Raw genomic sequence first — 7,870 nt, 5'->3', positions numbered from 1 at the left:
TATCTCTCTCACTGGCACACCTAGGAAATGATTATGTTTGAACAGCATGCTGAATAAACTATAGGGGATCTGGGAGCCTGTGCATAGATACAGTGAAACAAAAATTCATTACATTTTCTTTATATCAGATAATTTGAAAATAAAAATAAAATACAGAGTTTCAAGTGCAGTATTTGTGGCAGGCAGGGAATGCACCATTCCAACCCCTCTTCATGGAAAGGCTTGGCTCATGGATTGACCCACCCTGCACAAGAACACATCTGTCTAGGGCAGCTTATATCTAATGGGCAATCAAGTAGGAGTATAAAGAACCAACCGTATTGGTCCAATGCGGAACAAGTCTGATGGGACTTGAAGGAAGGCTCCAGAGCTGCCTGGAAATTAGGGTGAAGTGGAGTGGGGGCTGGCCCAGACTTTGACCACATCACAATCCAGGGTCCTCTGCGTGGTGACACCCCTTTGTCTTCAGAGGTATGGATCCCTAATGAACACCCTGCCCTACAAACTGCATTTCAGCCTCTGTTCCTGAGGAACTGTCAAATGACAAAGGCAAAAAATGATACAATTTAGTAACAAGGTAGATGTCCTTCACTCAAGGAAAAACAATCGACAGATTGGGGGAGTACAGTGCCTCACAAGCAGTGGAACACTCTTCCCAAGGGATTTGGGGCAAAAGCAAGTTTTATGGCACTTTCCTTCAGATAAATACCCAGAAGTGGAATTGTTGGATCATAGGGTAGTGCTATTTTAAATTTTTTGAGAAACCGCAACAGTTATCTATGGTGGCTGTGCCAATTTACATTCCAACCAACAGTGCACAAAGGGGTTCCTTTTCTCCATATCCTCACAAACACTTGTGTTATCTTTTTCATACTAGCCATTCTAACAGGTGTGAATTGATATCTCATTGTGGGGTTTTTTGGTTTTATTTTAGTTTACTGCAGCATTTTATTTTCCCCACATAAGACACAGTGCTGGGGCTTACTGTTCTCACATGACAATAGAAAACCAAAATTTAAGATTTGAGAATTGTACACCAAAAAACCCCACCTTACATAAATTAAAAGAATGAGTAAATTTACATGTGTAAATGCAAACTGTTTCCCAACTCAAGGCAAGCAATAACCAATGGTGTTCTGGTGGGAAAACACAAGCTAAGAAAGAAAGGTCAATCCAAAGGCTTGGACCTTCCTAACCCTATCAGACCAGCAGGGAAGACATAACAACTGGTTCAGGACTCTTGCCAGCCTCTAGAGAAATCCTGGAATAGCAGCTCTTACACATTAATACCCTGCACAGATCAAGAAACTCATGGTCTGATAGACTCTCATTAAGCCAATAGTTTTGTCTTCCATAAACATGTTCTCACCTCAGCCATGATGTGACTGAGCAACATGTACTAAGGTCTTAGGTCAAAGATAGATACAGCATACTAAACATACAAACGGAACAGTTAACTTTAATACGAGGTCAAAAATAGCAACAAGTTCTACAGTCCAGTGTTAGAATCAGATACATGTTTCAAGGACATATTTCTTTTCAAAGGCTTATTCCAGTTTCATGAGGCTACCATGAAGATTGCTAGGACATATTTACACTGTTGAATTAACTCATGTAGCAAATACTATGCAACTGCTCGAAGTCCATTTAGAGGCACTTGTGGAGGATGATGGAGTGGCCCACCTCCTTGCATTCCTGCTACTGATCCACAACTAAAGAGTGGATAGTGAGGGCAGGAGGGGGCCCCCATCCATACTCAGTACTTATATTCAGGAGGAGCAGTGCTCTCGATCTTCATTGTGCTGGGGACCAGGGCCATGATCTCCTTGTTTCCATAAGGGAGCAAGGATACATGGTGGTTTCAGCAGACATCACCAAGTTAAAGTACAGTATGTTGGGCATCTGGGTGGTTCAGTTGGTTTGGGCATTTGTCTTTGGCTTGGGTCAAGATCCCAGGGTCCTGGGATGGAGTCCTGCCTCAGGCTCCTTGCTCAGAGGGGAATCTGTTTCTCCCTCTGCCTCTGGCCCACCCCCCTGCTTATGCACTCTCACTCTCAAACAAACAAACAAACAAATAAATAAATAAATAAAATGTTTAAAAAGAAAAGAGTACAGAGTGTCATCATCACACTTCATGATAGGAGTTGAAGGAACTGAAGGTGGTCTCGAGGAAGCCATAGGACCCCATACTCAGGAGAGGACTAGAAGAGTGCCTTTGGACACCAGAACTGCCTGTGGCTGATGGTGATCACATGACTATCCAGCAGCTCATAACTTCACCCGGGAGGAGGAGGACGTAGCTGTGGCCCAATCTCCTGCTCTAAGACATAGAAGACCTCCATACAGGTTCTCCCGCTCAGCTACTGTGGTGAACCTGCAATCATGCTCCCTGAGAATCTTCATGATTTCAGGTCTCACCCAGCCAGGACCTGACACAGGATAGTATGGGGCAGAGTGTAGCCCTCATAGGTGGGCACTGTGTGGGTGACTTGGTCCCCATAATCCACAATAATAGTGGTACTACACAAGAGCAACACAGCCTGATGGTCATGTACACAGGCAGAGTGTGGAATATCTGGAATGTGATCTGAATCATCTCTCAGTTGGCCTTGACATTCAAGAGGGTATGAGTCAGCAGCACAGGGTGCTCCTTTGGGTTGTAGAAGTGATACCAGATCTTCTCTATATTGTCTCAGTTGGTGAGAATGCCATGCTTGATGGTGTACTTAAAAGTTAGGATGCCACTCTTGCTCTGGGCCTCATCACCCAAGTGGTCCTTCTGTTCCATGCCTACAATGATGCCCTGGTGTCAGGTGTGTCTGACAGTGGACAAGAATACATCCTGGGTGGGGTGGGGGGAGTCATTCCCAGCAAAGGGAAATTTGCATATCCCAGAACCACTGTCATATGAGCAGTGTGGTTTCTAGTGGAGGTGGTGGGTCCCAGGGTGGAGTGAAGCAGGCATTATGGTTTGATTTGCATCTCCTTAATAATTAATGATGTTGAACACTGCACTTTTTCCTACCTGTTGGCCACCTGTATGTCTTCTTGGAAGAAATGTCTATTCAGATCCATTCATTTTTAACCCGAAATTTTTTTTTTTTTTGCTATTCAGTTGTAGAAATTATTTATATATTTCAAAAATCAACCTCTTCCCAGATATAAAATTTGTAAATATTTTTCTCCCATTCAGTAGGTTGTCTTTTCATTTTGTTGATGGTTTACCTTGTTATTCAGAACCTTTAATTTTGATGTAAGTCTCACTCATTTATTTTCACAAATAATTCTTACTAAATAACTGAAAATAATGAAGCGCTTATTTTTAGACTGCACACATATTGCTAGAGTTATCATCATGTGGTTCAATTCAATGTTACTAAAAGTGAATAGCAGCTATACCATGGACAAAGGTATGAGATATGAAAGCAGAGATTCAAGGCTGCCCTTCCTGGCTATGTTAGTTAGAAAACCGTACCCCTAACCTACAGTACCCTCTTCGGACCCATGAAACACAAATGCCTTCAGCAACTCTGGATCTAGCAATTTTAGTCGCTGCTCAGTGGTAATCCCCTTCTTGGAAATATTCAGAGTGCCCCAGTGGAATAGCAAATGCCCAATTCTGCTCATCACCCTTGCTGCCTGTGTGGACTACTGGATTTGTCATCAGACCTCCTCACTCAGGCTAGTCTCTTTCTTCCTACAACCCTTTTGAAGCTCTTTTAATGCTTTTTTTTTTAAAGTCTAGATTCTTTAGCCTGACATCAAAGACCCTCTCTGAGCCAGCCCCACACTAATGATCCAACTCTTTAAGTGAGTTTTCTTTTTTTTTTAAGATTATTTATTTATTTGGCAGAGAGAGAGAGAGAGAGAGAGATGGATCACAAGTAGGCAGAGAGGCAAGCAGAGGGGGATGGGAAGCAGGCTCCCTGCCGAGCAGAGAGACCAATGTGGGGTTCGATCCCAGGACCCTGAGACCACAACCCAAGCCAAAGGCAGAAACTTAATCTACTGAGCCACCCAGGTGCCCCATGATCCAACTCTTTAATTGGATGCACCATTAAGAGTAGTCAAAACGATCTATGTGCAGTTCCCTAGCCACTCAAACACTTTCTTATCTACTTAATTCTCCAGTGCTTTGGTTTTCCCCTGCCCTTACCAACCCTGGTCTTCTAATTCCTACCTACATTGGAGGACCCAGCTCAAATGGTATCTTCTCCACAAAGTCATCCCTAACCTTCCATCTAGAAGAAATGTTTCCATATTCAAACTCTTGACTACAGTTAGGTTATACCTCTCCCACAGCTATTAAAATTTTCTACCCTGTATCACACTAGCTCCTGCCCTATCTCCCTTGATACAGTGTAAAATCTGGTAAGAAAATCTCTGAAGTTCCTTCTCTCCGTCTCCACCCCAAAAGATTCAGTAAAAATACCCAACATTCTTGGGGACAAAGGGAAACGAGGCCGGAGCTGCGGGTGCTTTTTCTGCCCGCGGTGTCTCAGATTCATTCTTAAGGAACTGAGAACTTAATCTTCCAAAATATCAAAAAAAGACCATCTTATGCCCCACCCCCCACCGCAGCTCCTGCAACACAAATGCCCAGCACACCAGGGTTTGTGGGTTACAATCCATACCATCACCTCGCCTACAACAACTACAGGCTGGGGGGAAACCACGCACCAACAGCCGGGTCACGGCATCCTTTGGTATTACGATTCCAAAACCCCCAAAGCCACCAGATAAGCTGCTAATGCCCTACATGAGGTCAGCAGAAAGGTCTGGGACCAAGCAAAAGCTTCCAACCCTAACCTAAAGTTGTGGGAGACTGGCAAGATTATTGGTGGCATGTGGCAAAATCTCACTGATGAAGAAAAATAAGAATATTTAAATGAATACAAAGCAGAAAAGATAGAGTACAATGAATCTATGAAGGCCTATCATAATTCCCCCACATACCTTGCTTACATAAATGCAAAAAGTCTTGCAGAAGCTGCTTTAGAAGAAGAAAGTCGACAGAGACAGTCTCGCATGGAGAAAGCAGAACCGTACATGAGCATCCAGCCTGCTGAAGATCCAGACGATTATGATGATGGCTTTTCAATGAAGCATACAGCCACCGCCCGTTTCCAGAGAAACCACCGCCTCATCAGTGAAATCCTCAGTGAGAGTGTGGTGCCGGATGTTCGGTCAGTTGTCACAACAGCTAGAATGCAGGTCCTCAAAGGACAGGTCCAGTCCTTAATGTTTCATCAGTGAAAACTAGAAGCTGAACTTCTTCAAATAGAGGAGTGACACCAGGAAAAGAAGAGGAAATTCCTAGAAAGCACAGATTCATTTAACAATGAACTTAAAAGGCTGTGCGGTTTAAAAGTAGAAGTGATATGGAAAAAATTGCTGCTGAATTGCACAGGCAGAGGAGCAGGCTCGAAAAAGGCAGGAGGAAAGAGAGAAAGGGGCAGCAGAGAAGGCTGAACGCAGTCAGAGCAGCATGGTTCCTGAGGAAGAGCAGGCTGTGAGTAAGACCGAAGAGAAGAAGGACGACGAGAGCATCCCGACGGAGACGAGGAGACACACCTTGAAGAAGCGACGGAAAGCCAACAGAATGGTGAAGAAGGCACATCTACTCCTGAGGACAAGGAGAGCAGGCAGGAGGGGGTGGACAGTATGGCTGAGGAAGGGACCAGTGATAGTAACACTGGCTCGGAGAGCAACAGTGCCACGGTGGAGGAGCTGCCAACAGACCCCGCCCTGGAAGACGAGAAGAAAGAATAAATGTTGCCTGTTTTATGTGTTCTAAATACTTTTTTAAATGAAAAAAAAAAATGTTTTTTGAGTTTAAAAAAAAAATACCCAACATTCTTCATTTTGGGTGTTCAATATATGCTTGATAAATGAACAAAAAATAAATAAGTGTTCCATATACCAAAAAAAAAAAGAACAAAACAAAACAAAACTACTCAGTGAGTGGGTTTATGTGTAAAGAGAGAAAACCTGTGGATATGTGGTTAATTTTAACTCATTCTTCATTTTTCCACCCCCTCTTTTCACTGTGGAGGAAGAGAAAGGGGCATTTAACCCAGATCTACCTAATTCAACAACCCCATTCTTATCTACAAAGATATACTGCCTCTCACATTAAAAACAAACAAACAAACAAAAAAAAGCAATTAACTTGAAAGTGAGGATTGGAGACTATTAGTAATGTGTGGTTTTTATTTCATGTGTATTAAGAAATGGATAGCAGAGGCAGAGTAGCAGTCAGGTCCAGATCTAATAAGGAATTAGAAATCATAGCAGTTATTTTAACACAGAGAATGTAATATAAAGAATTTTTACTAGATATAAAGTTGTAATTAGATAACTAAAAAAGTAAGAAGAGAATTCCAAGGTATTAACAATGTGGTGATTGAAGGTGGCTACCTTCTCTGTGGCCTGGGAGAGTGGAAATTCAAATGGAAAATGAAGAGATAAAAAATGCCAAAATTTACAAATTTAAAAGAACCTCATCAGGCTGAAACTCAGGTTCTGAAAATAGGGACCCTGTTTAGCTGGTGCAAGTGAATTCAGCTGCACCTACAGGAAGGAAATGCTGCTGCCAGGGAGAAGCAGCATTGTTGAGGAGAGGTTCCTAAGAACTGGAAGTAGAGAGGGAGGAGCAAATCCTTCCTTCCTCAACTAGACGCTCTAATACCCCTACTGACTGACCCTAATATAGAAGCAGCTGGCAAAGCAGAAATATGGTTTGCAGAATCCCAGACCCTCCAGCACAGAGATACAGTTATAAAAGGATGAATTTGGAACTGAGAGGCAATAACTTAAGAAGTGGCCTAGGAAGGACACCTATGAAAAGATACCTATTGAAATGTGGCACTTGTGAGCTTGAGAATGAAGTGAAATAGGCCATCAAAAGCAATATGAGATAGATGTCTCACCTATAAAAATACAATAGTACAGACCTCTAGGTGCGGACCCAAAACAAGTAAGGGAGGGGAAAAAAGATGCAGATAGATTTCTTGACTTCAAAAATCAAATAGCAGCTCAAGAAAATACCACCAAGACAAATTATCTGTGATCTTGAAAATGGTGGGGAGGGAATAGCAAATTTGTCATAATTGGCAAAGCACTGTTAATTCAAACCCCAAGGAATGCTAAAATGCCATAGTTTCACACTAGAGGTCACCCCCGGTAAGAAAATATAATTGTACCATCCTTTATTGTCCCTGTAGCTGTTACAATATTGCAGAGCTGCTCCTTATTGCAAAGAGATTGGATTTTTATGAGACTGACATGCTAAGCAGCTTTCTAGTCAAGGAAAATACTGCATTAAACAGAATTCACTTTTGTACTTTGGTTGAGAAGCAGATATATTGACTGTATAGTACAGAAGACGGTATTCATTACATGCAATCACTGACCTATTTCTAAGGTATCAACTTTAATCAGAGGTAGGTCAACACTGTTATCAAGAAACAATACACTGTATATTACATAGATACTGATACTGAAGAAATACTGCCTGTCAGTATTTAAATTAGGGAAAACACTGCCTCATATTAAGAGAAAGCAGCTGTACTACATGAAATAATTGCACTACATATTTTAACAAACTCATTAATTTTGGTGTTTATTGCATTTCAGGCATCTACAGCTTAGGAAATTAGGGTGTCTTTATCATTTCATGGCAAATGACATTTGTTGAAATTCTTAATGGCAAGGGATCCTCTTTAAGTACAGAACTCCAACTTATAAAATCATCTGAATGCACTAAAAATAAGCTGATCATTCATAGATATGATGTGGATCACTTTTACTGTATCTCTATGTCAATGCTCCTTTGATATTTGTGCTCCCAGCTTTTACTCCCCACTGA

At 41.9% G+C, this 7,870-nt stretch overlaps 2 pseudogenes; one reads left to right on the top strand and one right to left on the bottom strand.

The window, feature by feature from the left end:
- Window positions 1–2,201: 2,201 nt before the first annotated feature.
- Window positions 2,202–3,627, bottom strand: LOC131812159 (actin-like; annotated as a pseudogene).
- Window positions 3,628–4,449: 822 nt separating this feature from the next.
- On the top strand, window positions 4,450–5,791 carry LOC131812820 (SWI/SNF-related matrix-associated actin-dependent regulator of chromatin subfamily E member 1-like; annotated as a pseudogene).
- Window positions 5,792–7,870: the final 2,079 nt, after the last annotated feature.

Source organism: Mustela lutreola, chromosome 12 (genome assembly GCF_030435805.1).
Source record: "Mustela lutreola isolate mMusLut2 chromosome 12, mMusLut2.pri, whole genome shotgun sequence".
Lineage (NCBI taxonomy): Eukaryota > Metazoa > Chordata > Mammalia > Carnivora > Mustelidae > Mustela > Mustela lutreola.
Note: the sequence above shows the minus strand (reverse complement) of the source record. Positions and strands in the feature narration are given on the sequence as shown.